This window comes from Olea europaea, unplaced genomic scaffold, assembly GCF_002742605.1.
Source record: "Olea europaea var. sylvestris unplaced genomic scaffold, O_europaea_v1 scaffold279, whole genome shotgun sequence".
Lineage (NCBI taxonomy): Eukaryota > Viridiplantae > Streptophyta > Magnoliopsida > Lamiales > Oleaceae > Olea > Olea europaea.
The window spans coordinates 111,159-137,233 of record NW_019246376.1 but is presented as its reverse complement, the minus strand read 5'-3'; the positions used below and the strand labels follow the sequence as shown (position 1 = coordinate 137,233).

At 37.7% G+C, this 26,075-nt stretch overlaps 1 pseudogene; it reads left to right on the top strand.

Moving 5' to 3' along the window:
• The window catches only part of LOC111383919, a 42,002-nt pseudogene extending 16,482 nt beyond the window's left edge, over positions 1 to 25,520 (top strand).
• The last annotated feature ends 555 nt before the right edge of the window (positions 25,521 to 26,075 follow it).

Sequence of the window (26,075 nt, the reverse complement as noted above, 5' to 3'; positions counted from 1 at the left end):
AAGACACTGTCAGCTTAATTTTTTATTCACTTCCGTTCAGGCTTCTCTGCAAAACGAAAGGAAAATCTCCAACGATTTGAGAAAGAAATACTTTGAAGCACGGGAATGTAGTGAAGAGAGGCATGTAAAGTTAGAAGAAACAAAAAAAAAGTTTTCATCAACTATAGGAATCTATGCATAGGTAGTCAAAATGATGTGTAGAATTAATCTTTATGTCTAATTGAATTATTCTTCCATTTAAGTATTTCCTGACAAATAGTAATCTTTAATATTGTATTGAAATTCAAAATCTTAAAAAGGACATAGTACCAGTAATTTTAAAGAATTGCGTTAAGTGACCATGGGTGAAAACTCTTGCATCTGAGTCAAAAGCTGGTGATAGTATGCTCAGAATAAACCAAGAACAGGCTCTCTATATGCTCAATGCACAGAGGTCTTACGAAGTTGCTCATTTTCTTGCCCGTCAGGACCAATGATCTTCGTGCCTTTCTCTTTCACGCTGTAAGGGATCCATCAAAATGGATGGAACAGACACGGGATCATTGGTCCCTCATCAGCAGATAATAGTCTCCACCAAAGGCATTTGGCATTTGGAAATAGGCAAAAAAGGAAAAAAAATATCTTTATTCACATTTGGAATCTTCCATTTGTCTCTTTTTAATCTCCAATTTTATTTCTTTTACTCTAGTCCTTGTACACGTCATGAAAATATTCTCCTGTGAGTCTTAAAGCAGGAATAAACAGAAAGATATCAAGCATCCATCACTGCAACCACCTTCCTGCTTCACTCACACTCGCTATTATCCCCTGCTACACTCACTTCCACATTTGCATCTGCCTCCTTTCAAACCATTTTACCCAGCACCCACTGCTAATATGCCGAATGAATTTTCGTTCTGTCTACTTTCATATATATATAGAGGTTTACAAATATGTACAAGAAAAACCTAGCTATATAAAAAGAAACTAAATTATACAAGGAAAGAAACCTTAAATCAACCTTAAATCACGTATAATATCTCCCTCAAATTGATGCTGGTGAATCCACAAGCATCAATTTGTTGACAAGAAAATTATGACGGAGTTGAGTCATATACAGCAGACATAGCTCGGTACTCAGCTTCAGTAGAGGACTTAGAAACACAATTTTGTTTCTTACACTTCCAAGAAATAAGAGCACTACCAAAAAAAATACACCATCCAGTAATAGATCGACGAGAATCAGGACATCCAACCCAGTCAGCATCACTATAAGCATTGAGCTCGAGAATCGTTTCCCAAGGAAAGAACAAACCACGATGAGGAGTCCCAATAAGATAGCGAATAATACGACAGACAGCTACCAAGTGAAGATGACGATGGACATCCATACATTTACTAACAGTGTGAACCGTGAAAGAGATATCCGGACGGGTGATAGTGAGGTAAATGAGACTACCAATCAACTTCCTATACAGAGTAGGGTCAGGAAGAATATTGCTTTCGTCCTTTCGATATTTAACATTAAGTTCCAACGTAGTATCAACTGAGAAGATTTCAGATAAATCAGCCAACTTAATCAATTCTTGGATATACTTATGTTGATTTAAGAAGATGCCATGTGATGTAGTATGAACATCCAAGCCAAGAAAGTAAGTGAGGTGTCCAAGATCTTTCATATGAAAAATTGAATGAAGATGCTGCTGAAACTTTTGAATAAGAGAGTGATCAAATCCAGAGATAATAATATCATCCACATATACCAAAAGAAAAACGATGCCGACAGTACTCTGTTGAAAGAATAGAGATGCGTCATACTGACTCTGACAAGGCGAAACTTGTCAAACCATACTTGAGGTGCCTGCTTAAAACCATACAAAGAGCATTTTAGCTTACAAATAGAGTTAGTCGAGGGAATAGGCATACCAGATAGAAGTTTCATATAAATATCTTCCTTGAGGTCGCCACGTAAAAATGTGTTCTTGACATCCATCTGATATAAAGACCAAGATTGGGAAGCGGCAAGCGATAACAAGAGGCGAACAGTGGTCATTTTGGCCACGGAAGCAAATGTCTCATCATAGTCGATTTCATACTCCTGACGATTTCCCAAGGCACACAATCTAGCCTTATAGCGCACAAGAGAACCATCGAAACGAAATTTTATAGAATATACTCATTTACTCCCAATGGGTTTCACAGTTGAAGGACATGGCACAACATCCCAAGTTTGGTTGGCTTCAAGAGCCTCAAGTTCTGCATTCATTGCCTATTGCCAACACTCTTGTTCCATTGCCTGTCTACATAAGGTAGGAATAGAAATTGAATCAAGAGTAGCCGACATAGAGCTATAAGAAGAGAAACCATACCTATCTGAGGTTAGAGAGACACGAAGAGTGCGACGAAGAGGGATAGAAGATTGATGATCATCTGGTGGAGGATCGGATGTCATAGGTGGTGGATCGAGGGGCATAGGGAGACAGAAGATCGAGAAGGAGGCTCTGGAGCATTGACGATCGACGAGTGTAAACTAGACCCTTGTACTGAGAGAAAGTTATAGGAAATTTAGGCAAGACAGAGAACATAGGGGGAGAAGTAGCAATTCCTGAAATGAAGAAAGATTGTTTTTCAAAGAAAACAATATTACGAGAAATTCTAATACGATGTGTCTTAGGATCGTAACAGACATAACCTTTTTGAGTCACACCATATCCTAGAAATGCACACTTGACAGATTGAGGTGTCAGTTTCGTCCTTTCATGTGGCAGAAAATGAACAAAACAAGCACACCCAAAAGGACGAAGGGAAGAATATGTAGTATGATGACCAAAAAGCTTATAAAATGGAGAAACATTATCAAGGGTGGGAGAAGGCAATCGATTTATAAGATTATCAGCGGTGGACAAAGCTTCACACCAAAATCGAGAAGGAATAGATGACTCAATCAAAAGAGCTCTAACCATGTCCAAATGGTGATGATTTTTGCATTTTGCAACCCCATTTTGTTGAGGGGTAGAAGTACAAGATCGTTGAGAGATAATACTTTGCTTTGTAAGAAAGATTGAAACTCAGTGGACATATATTACCTTCTTGAATTAGAACGTAAGATCTTGATTGAGGAGAAAATTGGTTATTAATGAGCGCAAGGTAACTTTGAAAGACAAAGAAAACCTCACTCTTTGCATGGAGAAAATAAACCCAGGTGAAACGACTATAGTCATCAATAAAAGTAACAAAATATTTAAAGTTAGCATGAGGTACAAAAGGTGTAATACCCCAGACATCACTATGAACAATATCAAAAAGATGCGAAGCACGAAAACCATGAGAAGGGAATGGTAAGACTTTACTCTTAGCAAGTGTACATGACACACAATCAAAAGATATAGGTGAAACTGAAGCAAAATCTTTTTTATTACCAAGTAAACTAGAGTTCAACAATGAATGTAAAACATTAGAATTAGGATGTCCCAATTTCTTATGCCAATCAAACATATCAATAGTAGCAGAATTACAAACAATAGGAAATAGCGAAACATGCTTTGGAGAAATAGGAAATAGACGTCCCTCCTTAGGCCCCCTCATGATTGTCTTTCCGGACACCTGATCCTGCAAAAGACAACCAGAAGAAGAAAAAGATACGATGCAATTGTTATCAACAAGTTGACCAATAGATATACGATTAGTAGATAAATTAGGAGAGACTAAGCTATTAGGTAAATCTAATAATACATCACCCACGGCTGAGATAGGTAAGGTGTTACCATCAGCAGTATGTATATGAAGAGGTCCAGTGTATGGTCTAAGATTACTAAGCAACAATGGATTATGAGTCATATGGTTACAAGCACCAGAATCTAATAACCAAGAAGAAGAAGCAGTTAGGATATTACCTGAGACGCCTAAGGCAAACAAAGCAGAAATAACCATTTGTTGAATCAACTCCTTGGCGATAGAGTTTTGAGTAGGATTGAAAGAGGCTGGAACTTGAGTGGAAGCAACTGGCGGAGCAGAACCGGAGGCAGTGGCAGCAGCAACGTGACCTGCTCTAGACTTGCGTGGAAGACGAGTGGGACACTCCTTAATGACATGTCCAGGCTTCTTACAATAACTGCACATTTTTCGAGGACACTGAAGAGTCATGTGTCCAAACCCCTTACAACTGTAACACTGGACACCAGACATATCCTGAGTTTTGAATTTCCCTTGAGCAACATATACAACAGGAACTGGTGTTACTTGATTTTGTTGTTGCTCCAAAGATGTATAGTGATAAGTCGTTGCTCCTCTCTCAATAACTCTCCCAAACAATCATCCAATGTTGGAGGAGTTTCACGATTCATGAGGTTGGATCGGATGGATTCAAATTCATTCCGCAATTTCATGAGAAATTTATCCCTCTTAATAACGTCATGTACTATTTGTACTGCTTTCAAACCGTCAGGTGGAATTGAAGCATAAATGATATCCGTGTATTAAGTCCAAAGATTAGAAAAACCAGAATTGTATTCTTCTATAGAGCGTGAGTCCTGAGAAAAATTTGCTAATTAAAACTCCAACTAAAGTCTCCGAGCGTTGTTGCTTTGAGTGTAAACTTTCTTCAAGAATTCCCACATATCACGTGCTGACTTATAAGGTCCGAGATTAAGTACAATCTGCGCATCAACTGATCCGATGATCCACGACATAATCTGAGAATCCTTGGTTTTCCACGCAGGATATTTCTCCTTATCCTTCTCTTGATAAGGGGCCGGGAGACTTCCATCAATATGTCCCCAAAGATCACCCTTGCCTTCAACCAATAACTGAAAATGAAATGCCCATGAAGAGTAATTATTTCCATTAAAGCGAATGCAAACGGACTCATTCTTCTCAATCGACATGACAAGGCACTGTATAATTCCAATTCAACCAAATAAAGTATGTCCAGTCTCACAACTCAGCCTAACTATTAATCACTTAAACAATGACCCAAACCAAAATTAACACACCTCAGCCCAACAAGCAAACGAGAACCAGAGTACCTCCAATTCCACAGACGACGCCAGGAACAAAGCCCACAATAATAGGCCCAAATAATATCTAATTAATAGCCCAACTAATAATTAGTTAAGCCCAATATCCCAAACATCACTACTCAGCACTATTCAATTAATTGAAGCCCAAAATAATAGCCTAACAACACTACATAATCATCAGTACCCACGATCCAACAGAATCTAAGAGAAGAAACAAGTTTAACCTGAGGTTGAAGTCTTCAATCGGAGGTGTAAAATCACCGACCCAACACCGAAACTTCCACCAACCCAACAAGGAGACGTCGGAACCCTGCTGTGACCAAGAATCAACCGGCGAACTGAGAAGGAAACTGTGACCAACACCACTGGATTGCACGAACCAAAGCTGCGATGCGAGAAGACAACCGAGATCTTGAGGAGCGAGGTTGTAGTACCTCTGACCGAGAACACAGAATAGGAGCTTGATACAAAATACGTGAGGAATTCAAAAAACCAAGATGGCGACTAAGACACGATCGCCGATTTCTATGAACCAGGAGCCAATCACTCAAGATTTCACGCACGAGTAAGTAACTTAGGGCTCTGATACAATGCCAATTTGTCGAATGAATTTTCGTTCTATCTACTTTCATATATATATATAGAGGTTTACAAATATGTACAAGGAAAACCTAGCTGTATAAAAGGAAATTAAATTATACAAGGAACTTTCATATATATATATAGAGGTTTACAAATATGTACAAGGAATACCTGGCTGTATAAAAGGAAACTAAATTATACAAGGAAAGAAACCTTAAATCACGTCTAATACCCACCCCTCTAATTGTTGTTTGCCTGTATCCTTTGCACTCTACTACTCTTTTCATCCAATCTGAAATTGACATCTCTGTCGAAGTGTGGGCCACTTAAACCACCAAATTGTCATCTGCCCTGAACCAACCAGAATGCCTCAACGTTATGGGACACATTTACTCTCTCAGAATCATGCTCATCATTTCCTATGCATATCGCCCACTATTCCAAACACTATAACCATGGTCCTCTCTACTGTGATGATTTCTTTGTATACGTTGCAGCACTTGGGAGAAGATGGGGATAAGGATTGGTTTGAGGGAATTCTGTTCTTACTCTTGTACTCAAGTTGATCGTTAGTGTCACAAAATCTTGAGTTTAGGTTGAACTAGCCATCACGTGGAAAATGCTTGTAAGTAATGCTCAGTCTGCAATATAACTCCATTTAATTGAAAAACATCATCACGTTGGAATAAATTTGCTCACGACTTCCAGAAATCCTGATCAAATTGTACAACGTTGGCATTACTACCTTGTTTACGACAGCTGCATTTATGTTTTATATAGAAAGATAGCACCACATCTTCATTGCACTTCAGAAAACAGGTTAGGTCAATTTTTCTAGGATGACTATTATTTTGATACAGTTGTTTGTTTATTTGATCTGATAATTAAATTTTCGCATCTTAATCAGGCTAGAAGAGAAGCTAAATAATTGGGAGTTGGAGAATAAAATTCTTCGTCAACAAGTTGTGTCGATGGCACCAAATAAATTCATTTCTGGAAGCTCTAGATCAATCATCCAGGTATTTCCAAGACTACTTTCTGTGTCATAGCAGGAATATAAAATGGTGGTGTCTTACAAAAGTTTATGGGTTTTCAAATGGCAGAGGAGTGAGAGTGGTCATATTTTTGGGGATGCTAAGATGCATTTGGTAATAACTCTCCTTAAGTTACTGTGTTGGGCTGTGATGCCATTTGATCTAGTCCAACAATTAGGCAATGATGAAAAGACCCAAAAATATGGATTCAATACTTGGTCCATTAATTAGTTACCTAGAAGGCCCACTTAACCGAGCCCAATACCCAGCCCACACATCTTAGTCGCTCTTGGACCGTTGGATTGACCCGCTGATCAACGGTTGATGATATTACCTATAAATAATATCCTTAGCCCCTGTTTGGCACTTGGATCGTCATTTCTGTTCTCTGTTTTTCTCTCTGCCTTCTGGAACCTTCGTGTTCTTCGTCTTTGTGACTCTTCCTTCTTCTCTTTGTGAGATTTCTGGTTGATTATCTTTGTGATAATTGTGTTCTTGTGTGATTCTCCTTTGTGTGAGTAATCGTTTGAAGGTAGGCAGTCCTTGTTTTGATTTCCAGTGAAGCAACCTTGATGTGTTGGGTTGTGAGGGCTTGTGTTTGAGTCTCGGTGCCTCTGTGATGGTGAAAGGGGCGTGGTCTAAGCCTACAATTGAAAGATCTAAACCTTGATGTTGTGGTTTAGGATTGATGTTGTAATCTGCAGTTTTATGTTATCTTGAATGTTTTTCGGATCCTGTTTTTAATATACTGCTTCTATTGCCAAAGTATACTTGTTTAACCCTCACCTTGGTTTTCCATGTGCCTCAATTTTATTAGGATTTGCATAGCCATTCATTTTCTGAAGTGGATGACAGCCACAGAAGTCACTTAATGAGAAACAATAGGAGAATCAGGAGTTGCTCATTCGTTGTATTGGATAGCACTTGGGCTTTGCAGGAAACATGCCAATTGCAGCCTGTATCATTTTAAAATGCCTTCTACAATGGAGGTCTTTTGAAGTTGAGAGAACTAGTATCTTTAACCGAATAATCCAGGCTATAGGTCAAGGTATTGAGGTTTGAAATATAGAACCCATTGTTCCCACTTTCTTCTTGTTTATTCTCATCTATTGGAAGTCTAAAAGATTTTGAACTTTACCATTCACAGAACCACCACGATAACAACGATGTATTGGCTTATTGGTTGTCAACTGCTTCAACCCTATTACTGCCACTCCAACGTACACTGAAAGCAAGTGGTCACAGTGAAATGGCTCTTCTACGTCTCCGATCATCCTCAGCTGCTCTATTTGGAAAGATGTCACATGTAAAAAAAAAAAAACTAAAAATAAAAATAAAAATAAAATCTTCCTCTTGAACGACAGGCAAAAGTTTATAGTTCATATGAAAGTATTCTCTGTCAAGAAAGTTTTATTTTTCATCTACATCAGACATTTATTTTAGAGCTTTCGAGGAAGCCCTCATGGAGTAAATATCTCCTTTGTGAATGGTTTGCCTAGTGGATTCAAGACCTTACGCCAAGTAGAAGCCAAATATCCTGCTTTGCTTTTCAAGCAGCAACTTATTGCATATGTGGAGAAAATTTATGGAATGATTCGGGATAATTTAAAGAAGGAGATTTCACCGTTGCTTGGATTATGTATTCAGGTATTCAAATTAGTTGTGTAAACTCATCAGTTTCCATTTTGTTCTAAAGAAATCAAATATGTTCTGTTTACTGATAATCCGTATTTCTTTGTCTGGATCTGTTAATAGGCACCTAGAACTGTAAAAATCTCGTAATTTTATAGAATTATTATAGAAAGATTGTTTCTATCTTTATTTGGTAAAATTGTAAATTAGTTAGGAAATAATTTCTTCTTTCCTTAGATAGGAGATTATTTTCTTTTTTTATTCATCCTCCTTGTATTATATATTTACAGTTTTCCATTGTAAGAAATATATAATATAGAATTGGAATTCTTCCATCCAATCTTCATTGTATCAGAGCCTGAGTCACAGTAAAACCAGCCATCAATGGCGGACAAAACTGGAGAGAGCAGGGACTCGGCAACATCCGAGTCTCCCACAGGTGAAACTGAAATTACTCTCACCATGGGTCCAATTGGAATTGATAATTCGTCCTTCCAATTAACGGTGGAGAAACTCAACGGGAAAAAATATAGGGAGTGGGCTCAGTCCATTAAATTGGTGATTGATAGGAAAGGAAAGTCAGGTTATCTTACCGGAGAAACGAAGCATCCCATCGCCGACGTGAATCTTCAGAAAAGGTGGAAATCCAAAAACTCCATGGTAATGGCATAGCTCGTGAACTTGATGAGGCCTGAAATTGGAAAAATTTATCTCTTCATGCCCACCGCAAAAGACATTTGGGAAGCAGTCAAGGAGATGTACTCCGACGCCGAAAATTTCTCACAAATCTTTGAGATTAAAACCAAGTTGTGGCAATCGAAGTAAGGGGTGACAGCTTTATGGCAAGAATTGGACCAGAGTGTTGAAGATGAATAGGACTGCGCCAGTGATTGTATCAAGTATAAGAAACGGCTGGAGAATGAGCGAGTGTATGAATTTTTGGCCGGATTGAACAAGGAATTGGATGATGTTAGAGGTCGGATTCTTGGTTGCCGACCGCTTCCCACCACCCGTGATGTGTTCGCTGAAGTGAGGCGAGAAGAGAGTCGCCAGCTGATTATGATGAAGAAGGAAGGTGGACTCACTGGGTTGGATGGATCAGCCCTATCTTTACAGTCTACTGGGCATACTGGGTCACTGGATAGTGGGCCGGATAGTTTGGCTGCAAATATTAAAAAATCGTTTTTTAATGGGCCCAAATTTGTTGGGTTTGACGGATTGGCCCAAATGTTTAGAGGACCGGCAAAAATTGGACCAAGCCCAAAACATCAAAAGAGTCGTACATGGTGTGACCACTGTTGAAAAACCAGACATAAAGAAGATACGTGTTGGGATTTGTACAGGAAACCAAGTGATTGGAAATTGAGACAAAATACTAGAAATCACGGGTATCAAGCTGCAATTAATGACACGCAACAATCCACGTCAAACAGTGCATTCAACCCAAAGCAACTCGAACAACTCTATAAAATGTTCTCAAATTTTCAGTCACCTAATTCGTCAAGTTCCCTAGCCCACAAAGGTATTTTTTCGAAATCCCTAAACACCACGGTACTCTCTAAAGTGCCTTGGATTATCGACTATGGTGCGTCCGATCATATAACGGACTCCCACCACCTGTTCCTTTCATACTCACCATGTGTAGACAACCTTAAAGTTAAAATTGCAGATGACTCTTTATCCTCAATTGCCGGAAAAAGGGAGTATTTGACTCTCTGACTCAATAACACTAAATCATGTCCTACACGTCCCAAATTTATCCTGTAATCTATTGTCTATTAGTAAATTAACAAAAACCTCAAACTGTTCCGCTAACTTTGTTTCTTCTCATTGTATTTTCAGGACCTATCATCGGGGAAGATGATTGGCAGTGCTAAAGAGTGTGGGGGACTTTACTACTTTGATGAAACGGATGCAAGTAAACAATGTCGATTTGTTAGTTGTGATTCTGCATTTGTTACCAAGGATAATGAAATTCTGTTATGGCATTTTAGACTGGGTCATCCCAACCTTCAATATATGAGACATGTATTACCTTCAATATTTTCGAATAAAATGTCTATTGATTTTAGTTGTGAAACTTGTGAACTCGCAAAACATCACCGTTCACCATTCCCAAAATCCACATACAAACCATCTAAACCATTCGCATTAATTCACAGTGACCTTTGGGGACCTTTACGAACCCCCAATCGCATCCACACTAAATGGTTCATTACATTCATTGATGACCATACTCGAATCTATTAGGTTTATATGCTGAAAGAAAAAAGTGATGTCCAATCTGTATTCATAAATTTTCATTCAATGGTCCAAACTCAATTTCAGACAAAAATTCAAATTCTACGCACAGATAATGGCACGGAATATTTCAATCATAATCTGAACAATTACCTTTTAGACAATGGGATAATTCACCAAAGTTCATGCGTTGATACCCCCACAACAAAATGGAGTTGCTGAACGAAAAAATAGACACATCCTTGAGGTGGCTCGATCACTGTTGTTTACTTCTAATATGCATACCACCTTCTGGGGTGATGCCATTCTCACAGCAACCTACCTTATAAACAGAATGCCTAGTCACATTCTCAAATTTGAGACCCCTCTTCAAAAATTCCGAAAATTTTTCCCTTACTCTCGCATCAGCTTAAAGTTACCCCTTAAAGTGTTTGGCTGCACGGCCTTTGTTCACATCCATTTCCATCATCGAACTAAGCTCGAAACACGTGCCCTCAAATGTGTATTCATTGGATATTCACCAACACAAAAGGGATATAAATGCTATGATCCAACAACAAAAAGAGTAATTGTTAGCCTTGATGTCACTTTCTTTGAGACAAAACCTTTCTTTCAAAAAACCTCTCCTCAAGAGGAGAACATAGTCGAAGATCGTTTTTTTTGAAATCTCCCTTAACCCATCTAAATATGAATCAATACAAAATCTTGAACCATCTACTTGTTCTAATATGCCATCTATAGAAAGCAACTTGAACTCAGGGGGAGATCAGAAGGAACGTCTTGACAAAGAAATGATAGTTTATTCAAGAAAGCCAAAATCAAAGTATAAGGAAGACGACCTCACACTCGAAGCACCAAAAGAGTATGAACCGGTGATAGATCCAGATCCTCATGAAATTTCTCCAAAATCATCTGATTGTGATTTACCTATTGCTCTAAGAAAACAAAAACGGTCATGCACTCTTCATCCCATCTCAAAATTCATAGCCTACAAAACTTCATCTCCACAATTTCGAACTTTTGTTTCTAACCTTGATAATACAGAGATTCCCAGAAATATTCAGAAAGCATTGAAAATTACTAAATGGAAGAAAGCAGTGATGGAAGAAATAAGAGCACTGGAAAAAAATGGAACTTCGGATGTAGTGGAGCTACCACAAAGTAAGAGACTAGTTGGTTGTAAATGGGTGTTTAATGTGAAATATAAAGCAGATGGGACTATAGAACGGTACAAAGCTCGTCTGGTTGCAAAGGGATATACTCAAGCCTATGGTATAGACTACACAGAAACATTCGCATCTGTAGCCAAATTGAATACAATTCGGGTCCTCTTATCACTAGCAGCAAACTTAGATTGGCCACTACAATAACTTGACATCAAAAATGCATTTTTGAATGGAGAATTGGAAGAAGAATTCTACATGACATTACCACCTGGTTTCGACAAGAAAGGAGAAGAGAACAAAGTATGTAAACTAAAAAAGTCTTTGTACGGACTCAAACAATCACCAAGAGCGTGGTTTGATAAATTTTCAAATGTATTAAAAAGGCAGGGATATCGATAGGGGCAATCAGATCACACTATGTTCTCCAAAATATTTGAAGACGGGACAAAGACCATTTTGATTGTATATGTTGATGACATAGTGCTTACTGGGGATAATATAGTCGAGATTAAGAGGCTAAAAAAGGGCCTAGCCACCGAATTTGAAGTAAAGAATCTTGGACAAATGCGATATTTCCTTGGAATGGAGGTAGCCAGATCAAAGAAGGGTATTAGTGTTTCACAACGAAAATATATTTTGGACCTGTTAACTGAAACAGGCATGCTTGGGTGTAAACCAAGTGACATTCCCATTGATACTAGTAGGAAAACTGACATGGGTGAACCAATAGAAAAGGACAGATATCAGCGACTAGTTGGAAAATTAATCTACTTATCACATACTAGACCTGACATTGCATTCGCCGTGAGTGTGGTAAGTCAACATATGCATTCTCCAAGGGAGACTCATCTAGAAGCAGTATAGAGAATTTTGAGGTATCTCAAAGGCTCACCTGGAAAAGGACTATGGTTCAAGAAACAAGAAAAAAGGGGCATAGAAATATTCACTGATGCTTATTAGGCTGGAGCAATAGAAGACAGGAGATCTACTACTGGTTATTGTACATTCATATGGGGAAACTTAGTAACCTGGCAAAGTAAGAAATAGAATGTAGTAGCAAGGAGCAGTGCTAAAGCAGAGTTCAGAGCAGTAGCTCAAGGGATATGTGAAGGACTGTGGTTAAAAAAAAAACTCTTGAAAGAACTACGAGTTACAACGAATTTCCCAATTAAACTCTATTACGATAACAAAGCAGCCATCAATATTTCACTCAATCCAGTACAACATGACCGAACTAAACATATAGAGGTGGACAGACACTTCATAAAGGAAAAAGTTGAAGACGAAACTATTTGCATGACCTATATCGCCACCAAAGAACAAACAGCAGATATATTCACCAAAGGGCTACACAGACAAAATTTTGATGATTTCATCTGCAAGTTGGATATGGTCAATATCTATGATCCAACTTGAGGGGGAGTGTAAAAATCCCGTAATTTTATAGAATTATTATAGAAAGATTGTTTCTATTTTTATTCGGTAAAATTGAAAATTAGTTTGGAAATAATTTCTTCTTTCCTTAGATAGGAGATTATTTTCTTTTTTTATTCCTCCTCCTTGTATTATATATTTACAGTTTTTCCTTTGTAAGAAATATATAATATGGAATTGGAATTCTTCCATCCAATCTTCAAGAACTTCTAGAGCAAGCTTAGTTAAAGGACCATCACGTTCTATTGCAAACACGGCATCCCAGCAAGCCTTGATTGCTCACTGGCAAGGAATTGTGAAGAGCCTTGGGAATTTCTTGAACACTTTGAAAGCAAATCATGTTCGTAATTCTTCTAATATAATCTAAACTTTCTCCCAGCTAAAGATGAACTGCTTTGCTTGTAGCGGTAGATTTTTTTTCCCAAGCTCAAATCTGACTTGGCAAACTTATTTAGGGAAAACAGTGACAAATTTGTCCGACTTTAATTTGTCTTTGAGGTTGATCGTGTATTTTCATCTACTTGATTAGACACCTAATTTGTCTAGAGTAAAGATTATCGGTATTGACTAATCTTACATTTTTTATTTTTTTGTATTTTTGTCAGGTACCCCCATTTTTAGTCCGGAAGGTGTTCACACAGATATTTTCTTTCATCAATGTTCAATTGTTTAACAGGTGGAGTTTATTTTTCCTTTTACTTTGACGTCACTCACCTTTATTCTTACTGCATATAAATTTGTTTTCTTATAATCTAGTGTAAATTGTTTGTATATGCAGCCTTATTTTAAGACGAGAATGCTCTTCATTTAGTAATGATGAATATGTTAAGTGTGGATTGGCTGAATAGGAGCATTGGTGTTACAATGCAACTGATGTGGTACTTGCAGTGTTATATTAAATAAGTTTTGGATTTGACAAATTTTACTAAATGAAAATAATTCAAAATATTGCAGTATGCAGGTTCAGCTTGGGACGAGCTAAAGCATATTAGACAAGCCATTGGATTTCTGGTAAACAGTTTTTCGCTTACTTTATCCTGCCTTGATTTTCTTTCAATCTTTGTTTGTTATACTTTCTTTTTAGGAAAATAATTTGATTAAAGAATTACCTTAATAAAGAAATTGTATCAATCCACGTTGTCCACCAAAAGCCTAAGAAAACACTGGATGAAATAAGTCATGACCTTTGCCCAGTAAGTCATATCTTCGTCCGAAAACATTTATACTATTATATCTATCTCAAATTTTGCCTTATATATCTGTTGGTCTCTATCTTTGTTATAGGTGCTGAGTGATATGTTTTTACATACTTATTTAGCTCACAAACATGACTTAAACATGGACAAAGTAGTTGAATTGTGACTTAATCTCGTTAAATTCATATAATGTAGGTGTTTCTATGGAAAAGATGGAATTCAGAAGAAAAGAGCCGAAAAAGGACAAAAACGAAACAAAGCAATAGTTCGAGGACCAAATGTACAAATATTGAAAAGTTGAGCTAAAGTGCAGAACGAGAATGAAAATATGCCAAGTATGAGCTTGAGGATGTTACAAGACGATCGGAGGAAGAAAGAAGTAATAATGGACTAAATTGAAGAAAAGTGAAAGATGAAGGATTAAATTGCAATTAATCAAAAGATGAGCCGAGCAAGTGATCAAGGAATTGATTGACCCAAACGTCAATTAGGAGTCAACATTTGATGATGGAACAAAGGAAAGAAAGAAAAGAAATCTAGAAAAGAGAAAACGAAGTTCAAAAACCAAAACAGTAAAGTTGAAAGTTACAACCTTGTGGCCGCACAGAAGGTTGCAGGGATTCCATGGGTCATTTCACTTGAACCATGCGGTCGCATGGTTTAACACCATGCGGCCGCATGACTATAAAAAACAAAAAAAATTCTAAACTTGCGTTTTTGATTGAAACTCTTTCGGGACTCCGTGAGGACAAGATATAAAAGCCAAAATTCATCAGAAATAGGGTAGAACATCCAGGAAGAAGAAGATTACAATTTTGAAGGCAAGAAACACAATCTTGAAGCCGATTCCACAAGAATTGAAGCGGGTTTTCAAGGCTTTATTCAAGATTTCAAGAAATTTTCATATGGGTGCTATTCTTTCAATTTATTAATTTCGTTTTTTGTGTAATTATGAATATTCTAGGCTAGGTTTTCAATTCACTAGGTGATCGATGAATCATTGTTTGTTATTTTAATTCCATATTTCATGATTTTAATATAAAGACTCGTTTGGACAATTTGATTTGTTTATATGCATTGACTTCTTCCGCAATTAGTGGCCAATGATTGTGTGAGTATTGATGACTTATTTCTTACATTCGAGAGAAGTGGAATAGGTTTGATAAGGTGTAAATCAACATAGGGTCCGATAGGGGATAGAGATATACCCCTATGCTTTATGCAATTCTCTAATTGTTCACAAAACCACATGCATTCTTGTATATTTGCATCATCCATAGAGATATAGGCTGGTGGTGTGGAAGAATAGGTCTAATATATATCGAGAGAATATGTTGGATAGATTTAGGAACATTGAATTGGCAAATTTCCACCGGGTCATTGATTTTATGAAATTAGGGTTTTTATAACTTCAATTAGGGATTCGTGATCCTAGTGACTTTATTTTGATTCATTTCCATAAATTAGCTTTTGAATTCGCATAATTTCATTTACTTGAGTGTTTGAGTCGTTTAATTAGAGAAATTTCGAGATTAGGGTTCCTAATTGAGAAATTAGGGTTTTTAATTGAAATTAGGACTTTTTGCATTGTACCATATTTTCACTCAATTAGATTCGGTTAAGGCTAGATTATATAGAATTGAACTACTCAATCTTTGTGGGACAATATTCGAAATTTTAAAAATCCACTTTATTACTTGTCACGATCCGTACACTTGCGGTAATTTTAAATCGAAAGAATTATTTCGTGAACACTGAGCATTCAGCAATTGTATCGGATCAGTACAATGTATTGGGATGACAAATATGGCGCACAGTGTGTGTCTTTAGATGTATGTTTCCATGTGTTAAGTATATTAGAATAACATAGATTAGGGGAGAGTATAATTGGGTTTACTTTATTTCCATAATTGTATCTATTTCCATACAAGTACTATTCTTGATTTCTATATAATGAAAGTGAATGAGAGAAAGAATTTAATCTTCTCCTCTCCAAGAACGTTGAACTTAAATTTATTTCTCAACATGTTATCTGAGCATGGTTCGGTTTCATAGTCTCTTCCGCCTCTTCTTCTTCTTCACAAGCCTGCTCCATTTTTTTGCTTTCTCTGATATCTTTTTTATGACTGTCGGTAAATCAATGGTGGGTTTCGATTTTTTTTATTTTTTTTGGGTTGTGTGGTTCGCCGGTGTTTCGTCGACAGATTGTGATATCTGGTGCTGGGATTGTGTGTTGGTATCAAATGTAGTTTAGGTTTTTGATTCCGTTGTCGAGAAGTCATTGGCAGTGAAGGATTGCAGTGTGTTGATAACGATTGCAATCTATAGCTTTTCTGTGGTTGAGAAGTTATTGGCAGCGATCAGAGTTTTTAGAGTCTGATGGTATTACGCAGTGCATCGCCGGCCAGTCAAGAAGTGGACAGAATATTTTTTGGGCTGAGGTTTTAAAACAATTCCTCTGGGCTAGACTTGTTTTCTTTGAGAGATGGATTGCGTTCATCAATTTTTTTGGGCCGTAGTTATTTGATAGGAGAGTGGGTCTGTTGATTAGCTTTGAACTCTTGGTTTGTTGTGGGCTCCTTTAATTATTGTTGATTTTATTATTGGGCTTGGTTTGTGATCCATTTTATGATTTTTTTAGTTTGTGTGGATAGTATCATGTCATCCAAGATGGAGATGTTCCATTAAATTGGTCTTATTGGGCTAGGTGTGTCAAGGTCTACTTGTGGGCTAAGGATTTATTTAACCACTTGATTTTAGACAAGCCATCTGTCAAGACCCCGGAATGTGATTTTGTAAAGTTTGATTTTACTCTCAATGATCGACGAAATCAAGAGGATAATGCAATCATAAGACTCATGATCAGTAGCATTGAGCATCATATTAGGTATTCATCTCTCTATGTCTACAGCTAAACAAATTTGGGAGCATCTCCAATGTATACATTTTGGAACCGAAAACGTTACTCAAATCTATAAGACGTGTAAACATTACTTTGGACGTAAGAAGGGCTCCTTCAGCCTCATTGAATATTATAATAAGCTTTTGTCTATGTGTCACGAGAGGAATGTACATCAACCTCTCTCTTGATTTGAAAGTTATGGAAAAATAGCGGGAAGACATCAATGTTGTTAAATTCCTTATTAATCTTTCGCCGAAGTTTGAGGCAGTTTAAGCGCAGGTATTATCAGGTGGAAAAGAACTTCTCAATCTTGCAGACATTTTCTCGTATTTAGCGCTCTACTCTATCGGATAGTACACCTAGTGAAAATTGTTTTGTTTTTATTGCTCAGGGTGGCTCATTCAGGGGTGGATATGGCGGTCGAAGTGGACGTGCCTTTAGTTCTCAGGGTAGATGAGACACTAGAGGCGGTAGTCATTCAAGAAATTTTGAACCTCGAAAATGTACTCGTTGTGGTCGTCTAAGTCACTCCGTTAATTATTGTTGGGACTTACATGGCAAACCATCTGGATCCGCAAATCAGGTCTCGTCTAATGAGGCCCATAACCTTATCTCTGGATCAGTGGCTAACTCTAATTCAACATTGAAATCTGATTTTTTATTTGTACCACGGGATGAGTATGTCGAGTTCTTAGCTTATAAACAGGCGGTCACTTCCACTTCTATGGCCACTCTTACATAGTCAAGTACTGTATCTTCTCACTGTCTGTTATCATCATCTCACAACATATAGATTATCGATTTCAGAGCTACTGAACACGTGATTGGTTTGTTTACTTCTCTTCTTGATTATCATCATATTATTTCTTCCAAATATGTCACTCTTGCTAACGGCTCCCAAACTAGTGTTGCAGGTTTGATTAGTGCCCATCTTAGTCCTAAATTTGTTCTGTCAACCATCCTTGATGTTCTTGGTTTTACCTTTAGTTTATTGTTTATCAGTAAAATTACCACTACTCTTCAATGTTCTGTAACATTTTATTCTTATGTGTTTTTCAAGATCTCAAGACGAAGAAGATGATTGGTATGGGGCATAAAGTTGGTGGCTTGTATTACCTTGATCTTTCACTAGTCCCTTTTCCTCAAGCTTTCCCGTCATCTGTTTCATCCATGAAGTGGTATTATCGTCTTTGTCATCCTTTTCTTTCCACTTTACAATGTCAAGTCCTGAGTCCTCGTAATGTGTCCTCTCTAGAATGTGAAGCGTGTTAATTTAGCAAACATCATCGTGTGTCTTTTCCTTTAAGAACTGCTAGTCACGCATTTAGTTTATTTGAGATAGTTCATTCTGATGTATATGGACAAATCAATATTTCAACTAGTCAATTTCAATATTTTCACTTTTGTGAATGATTGTTCTCGTATGACTTAGTTGTTCTTAATGAAAAATCGTTATGAGTTACTTTCTATCTTTCAAGTTTTTTGTACTTTGGTCAAAAATCAATTTAACCAGAAAATTCGTATGTTGCGGTCTGACAATGCCAAAGAATATATGTCTGCTTCTTTTACGCCCTCTCTCTCTTCTAAAGGCATTCTTCCTCAAACGTCTTGTGCTTATACTCCACAACAAAATGAAGTTGCAGAACGTAAAAATCGTAATTTGTTAGGGGTTATTCGTGCTTTTCTTTATCATATGTTTGTTCCTAAACGTTTTTAGAGTGATGCTGTCCTTAAGCATGCTATCTCATCAATCGCATGCCATCCTCGATTTTGGATGGTGCATTACCAATCTCTTTTTTATTTTCCTCCTCTCCATAGTGTTCATTACCTCTCAAGGTTTTTAGGTGTGTTTGTTAAGTTCATCACTTTGGTCTTGGTCATGACAATCTTGACTCTATCTCCATTAAATGTATTTTCCTTGGTTATTTCCAAACTCTAAAGGAGTATTGGTGCTACAATTGTTCTCTACAACGTTACTTTGTGAGTGCGAATGTCAATTTTGACGAGTCCACAATTTATTTCTTTGATCATAAGACGTCTCCTGACTCCAATCGAGATCACGTTTGCTTACTTGTCCCATATCTACTAGTTGGTATTTCTTTAGAATCAAACTTACCTTTGTCTATTACACCTGAGTTGTTATCTTCTCATAACGAGCCACCTCCTTCTTTACATGTTTATACTCAACAATTTAAGCCATTAACGCTTGTGGCCCCATCCGTACCTTACCGTTTACAAATCCTACATCTATCATCTGTTCCGATCTTAAGTTATTGCCCATTACCCTCCATAAAGGTAAACGTAGTTGTATAATTAAACATCTATCCGTTACTATAACGTTTTTGATTCGTTATCACCTTCATTTTCCTATTTCACATCTCAGTTTTTTAGTTCCTAAGACAGTAACAAAAACTTTATCTGATCATGAGTTGCGAAAGGTTGTGGAATTAGAAAGGCTCACACGAGAATAAGAATTGGGAACTCGTTTCTTCACCACCTAGAATACATCATGTTGGTAACAAATGGATCTTTGTTTCGAAGTTTAATTCTAATGGGACTAGGTAGATTGAAGGCCCGATTGGTTGCTAAATGTTAAACACAGACATATGGTATTAATTATGATGAAACAATCTCTCCATTTGCTAAGATTTCTCCTATTCGCATTTTAATATCTATTGCTGCTGACCTTGGTAGGCCCCTGTTTCAATTGAATATCAAAATTTCATTTCTTTTGGTGACTTGCACGAAGAGGATTATATGAAGCAACCACTTGGGTAGTACCGAAACTATCTTTATGTGTTGAAGAGGGCTTTATATGGGTTAAAGCAATCGCCAAGGAAATGGTTTAGGAAGTTTTCTGAGATTTTTCTAGAATTTGATATTCAAAGGTGTCAGACAGATCATTCAGTATTTCATCTACAAACCGGTACGGGTTATTTATCCTTGTAGTTTATATAGATGATATTGTAATCATTAGTGATGATGCAAATGGGATTGTTCGAATGAAACAGTTTCTACGAGAACATTTTTAAACTAAAGATTTAGGCAAACTCCGATATTTCTTGGGTATTAAAGTTGCTAGATCTCAGGCAGGTATCAATTTATCTAAGAGAAAGTATGTACTTGACCTATTAAATGAAACAGGTTTTCTTGAAACTGGTCGACTCTCCTGTGGATCCTAATGTGAAGCTTTTGAAGGATGAAGGGGAACCGTTTGAGGAACTGGGAAAATATTATCGTTTGGTAATTGAATTATCTTACCATCACACGATCAGATATTTTCTATGCAGTTAGCGTTATTTGTCAATACTTTGATGCTTCTCGAGTTTCTCATCAAGAAGCTGTGATACGTATTCTTCAGTATTTGAAAAAAGCTCCAAGCCTTGGATTATTGTATAAACCGAATGGACATACCAGAATAGAAGGTTTTATAGATACAGATTGGACAGGATCTCCGTCGAATAATACAAAGATTCTATTGCATGTATTTTGGCTAAATACATACTTCTCCAGATATACAAGATTTTAAATACAAAATCTAAGACTAAATCCAAATCGAAGACTCAAATGTTTCTATTGTTGTGCAAGAACAAACTGAGCGTAAGTTAGGTTTGGGGGTTTTGAGAGCATAGAAGTCACGAATCCTCTCTTTCGGAATATTTTGGAGCGGGCCCATGGAACGGACGAAGTTTACTGCTCCCGCCACTTTCCACATCTGATGCATCGAGATTTCATCTTGGATTTAGAACCTCAAGCCCTATCAAACAAGGGATTCTTCGTCGGATTCGTTCAAACCATTTGTGTTTTGTTTTCTTGGGCTAGGCCTAACTGGAGTCACTCCTTTTCTAGTCTTAGCGTCCACAATTTCATGACCCATTGATGGGAACAACGGAGAAAGGAATAGGTGAGCTTGCAGAAATCGAAGCGCCAGGATCAGACGAGAGATGGGGAACGGGACCTGCAGGGGGGAGCAACTTGTCTAGTTTTTCAGTGCACTCATTCCCCTTACGAGAATGAAATGAGGCCCCAGCTTGACTCGAGATAAGACTTTTTGTCTCGCAGCATCTCTATAATGAGACTGTCCAACTCGGGAACTCCTAGCCATTCACTGAGCACTGAGATTTCCCTCTCTCTCTCATTTATTTAGCAAAAAACTACTTAACAGGGGCCCTCCGTTCAGAGGTAGCATGTTCATCGAATCGACTTGGGGGACGGTACTTGCCTTCCCCAGGCGCTATGAAATGGGGGGTCTTTCCCAGACCAGGCTCCACTCAAGGCGATGGATGACTATCACTTACTCTTTTCCCTACTCCCTACGGTCGAGCACATAAATGACCTACGACCGAGAGAATGCTATGCGTTCTCCACTTTCGGATCTCGCAAAGAGAGATCGTGTTTTTTCCTCTGACTTTCTCTCTCATTTCCATGTTTGCTTTGCAATATTTTGTATTCTTTTGAGATAGCATTTGGTCTTACAAAAAAAAAAGTCAGTTTTTTCATTGATTGCGTTTCTACGCTTTCAAAAAAGTCAGTTTTTTGGGATGTTAATGTCCTTCGCTGACCCAATAACATTGGTCTTATTTTTGTTCAAAGAGATTATTCAGCCAAGATTGATTCGAGTCGAAGGGCCGAGTTGGCATCCAACAAGTCAGAATAGATAGCATCCATGAGGGGCCATCCCCGAACGCACTCCGCCGTGGGAAGAGCCACTTCCTTCTTGCTTGATAGGGGGGCTTCTATTCATCCCCAGGGTTAGGCCCACCTCCCAAGGAGCAGGAACTGCCATTCTAACTCTTCTCGGGGGAAATGAGGCTGCCTCGGAACTGGAACAATATAATATAACTGCACATTAATGCGCTAATTCTATGCCCATAATCACCACCATAGAGAGGCAAAAAGCGAAGCAAGCTATTCTCTCAATTAGATAGAGCGAGAAGCAAGAACAGCTTCAAACTTCAAAGCCCCTAAATAGTAATACGTAAGAGGAAGGTGACTAAAACTATTCGCACCCCAACCTAGGGCCGATTACTGGAAATCCTACTAAGGGCGGGCATTATGATCAGCAACTCACATTATATACTCATCACCAATATATCGCAGGATTCATCATGACAGGAGCTTTTGCTCATGGAGCTATATTTTTCATTAGAGATTACAATCCGGAGCAAAATGAAGAGGGAGGATTGCTATTGTTACTGACACCTCCGGTAAAGGAAGAAGAGCGATTTACGAGCCGAAAACCATGTCTTTTATAAAATCTTTCGTGGTTGGGCTCGATGGAATGGAGGAAGATTGAGGAGAGGAAGCTCGCGGTCGATGAAGGGAGAAAGTAGATCCGATTTTCTTTATGGTGACCCACAACTCGCTAGTTCTGGTCTTCCCCATCCGGTCTGACTAGCTAGGCTTACTTGACTTGAGTGAATTTAAAAAGTCAGGTAAAAGACTCATATAAAGAAGCTGCTGGACAAGCAGAACAAGGACTGTTTCGGTTCGCCAGTTCAGGCTCAACTCCTCGCTTTACGTTAGCGGACCTACAGGTCGGGCCGGGGTTTACCTTGTTCACAGGTCGACCCCATGGCAGCAAGAAAAGGCGATCTTGTGCTAAAAAGATTGGGCCGAGTTTTCAATTAAGAGAACGGAGGGTAATTACTTGTTATCTTACTTATAGAGTATCCACTGCTTTAAACTCAAATCTAATCCCTCAGCGCCTGAATCTCCTGCTGCTGACTGGCTATCAACGCCTGCATCTGAGACTGCTCTGTCCTGGTGATCAAAAACCTGATTGGGGCTATAATCCGACGGGATAATTCACTTTCACTTCGAAAGCATCTTTTGAAATCGTTTTCCCACTTTTTTGTTCTTATCCATCAATCGAAGAATTTTCAGAAATTCTACTTCCTATCGCTCGGGCCCCATCCTCCGAGCAGCTCTCATTTATTCGATTCTCCGGCTAGGTTCCTTTAACAACTTCGTTTCCCACCTCTTCAATTCAGCGTCATATGCCTGAAAAAGCCCTTAATTGAACGAACATTGTAAGAACCTTTCTAACTGACACCCCCTTGAAACTGAAATAAGTCTTATGGGAGCTCTTTTTTAGACAGTTCCTTCCCCTCTAGCGTGCGCTTCTTGAAGCCCGATGCGCGCTATAAGGCTCGATGAGTGGCCTTTCTCCGCGCTTACCCAAAAGGGTGAACCACAGAAGCAGGTAACCCTGACTTCAAGACATATGGTGAAGAGCACCGGTCAAGGTCACACACAAGAGGGAAGGAACGAAAGGCCTCCGGACAAAGGCATTAACACTAGGAGAAGAAGAAAAGAAGTCAAGCAGTCAAGGCAGGACGGAGTGAACCAATCTCAGTCAACGGGACTCACAACGATCCAATAGAACGAGAAATTGTTAGTTTGGTAAGCAGTCAAGCTACTTTGCATATTGCATCCAATCTAATCTTTCATGAAAGAACCAAGCACATTGAAGTTGATTGTCATTTTATTTGAGACAAGATAGTGAGTGGTGATATATGTACACCATTTGTGAGGATGGGAGGTCAACATATGTTTACAAAGTCAGTGAATGGATATTGATTGAAGTTTCTTTGTTCTAAGTTGAGCTTTTATGATATATATGCTTCAACTTGAGGGAAAGTGTTAAGGAAATAAGTATATTAGAATAACATAGATTAGATGAGAGTCCATATTTGTATCTATGTCCATACATGTACTATTAATGATTTCTATATAATGAAAGTGAATAAGAGGAAGAATTTAATCTTCTCCTCCCCAAGAACGTTAAACTCAAACCTGTTTCTCAACACTATGGATACCGTTACTTAAACTAGGTTAGGATAACTTCGGAGAGTAATTTCATTGTATAATACTTATATCTATGGGGGAAATTAATGATATTCATGATCTTTTTCTGTTGCACACGGGTTATATCTAAAATGAGGGTGTTAATGATTGAAGATTCAAATAATGCAGTAAGCAATTCTTTTCTATTGGACGATGATTCCAGGTAAGCATTGTCAAGTTCCTATTTGACGATTTTTTTTTTCATATTCTGTCTGTAATTCTTGCTTCCAATATAAGTTTAAATTACATTAGAACTTGGGAATTAGTAGGAGACCTAAGATGTATAAAAGTTGATCGACAAAATTTTACATTTGACATAGTGCTTGTTTGGTAGGAATTTTGTTAATTGATTTTTTGACCGATAGAGATAAAGTGGGTCCTACCTGTGAGAGAAGAATTCAAAAATGACAGGTGAAATAGTGAAATAACGGTCAAAAAAATGATTTTAATTTGATTTTAAGTTGTACCAAACATACTAATAATCTTGGAATAATTGTTGCTGCCAACTGGCGTTTTATTATGTGATGATTCAAAAGTTTTTTCATTTCAGGTTTTTCTAGGTCTGCCAAAAATTTAGGGAAGAATGGGAATGGAAGTTCTTAACTATGTTTATTACTAGACCTTTTGTTGTATATTGTTCAAAAGTCAATCAGAGTGTTGAACAAAAAGTGGAATCGAAGGCCCAAATTTTGGCCTATGCAATTGCGTAAGCCAAAATGGCTTGCTATCGCATGGCCATTTACAGAAATTAAGGGGTCTGCCATTGGGAGTTCTATGCGACCGCATAGGTTTACTCTATGCAGTCACATAGAACGAATTTTTAGCCGTTAATGGCTGTTGCTATTTGAATTTCTGGTGATTTTTCACTTGATTTTGGCACCATTTCGTGGAGACTTGTTGAGGTCTATATATATGTGTTTGACTGATGTTCATAAACATATAAGAAACATCAATATTGTGATTAAAATTTCATTCTACAACAAGAGAAAAAGATATCTCCCTACCATATACAAAACCCTATTTTGCATTCTTTAGTTTTCAAGGATAACACTAGTGCTTAAGTGTTGAATCCTTGGCAATGCTTGATTAATCCAACAAATCGTTTGCCAAAATCCTATAAGCACTAAATTTTAATCTATGAGGGGCAAATATCGTTTGAGGACAACGATAACATGTTTAAGTTTTTTTCTTCTTCTTTTTTCATCTTTTTATTATTGTCCTCGATTTACTTGGTTTTGTATTTCGTTTCTTCTCCATTCTTCTCTTTTTGAAAACACATTTCCAACCCTATTTTCTTTCGTCCTTTTTGAAGTAAGTTTTGATCACTCTTGATGGTCGGTTGCTGCATACCGTTTTCGGTTGATGACATATCCAAGTCTATGGAACCAATTGACATCTCTGATATTGAGCCTCCAGCACTAATCCGTGAGAACTCGGGATTTAGCTTTTTGCTGCCTCGCTCCAACTTTGGCCACCCTCACATCTGAAGGGCACAGGTTTACATTCTGACCTCTACTTTTGTCATTGTAGTCAGTTGTTCAACTTTTTCGTTAAGTTAAAACCGTATTTTCTGCTTCGTAAAGAGGTGATATTTTCATGCTTAGACAGTTAGACCCATGGTGTTCTCCCTCCTGTTGTAATATTAGCTTTTTTTTTAGTTGTGTGTAAATATAATGGAAAAAGCTTGGAGGGTTTTATTCTTAACAAAAATTCCGTTGCTCTTAAATTGGATGACTCATGACTTTGGATTTCTCAGACCACCTAAAAAAGTGTTCGTCCTTTTGATAATGATACAATTATGGAAATTTCTTTGACAGATTTAATTGTTTTTCTTCATATGACCAATCTTTGAGAGAAATTATAACTTCCAATTTTGTTTCCATCTTGGCCGAGCATTAGATCACACTGAATGTTCTATGATTATTAGTGTATCGAGCCCGTATTGATGTTCTATAACACACAATAGCGTTCCATACAAGGCAACTCTAAAGTTGACATATGCAGCTTTAGCATAACATGAGTCATTGGTCATGATTGAACTT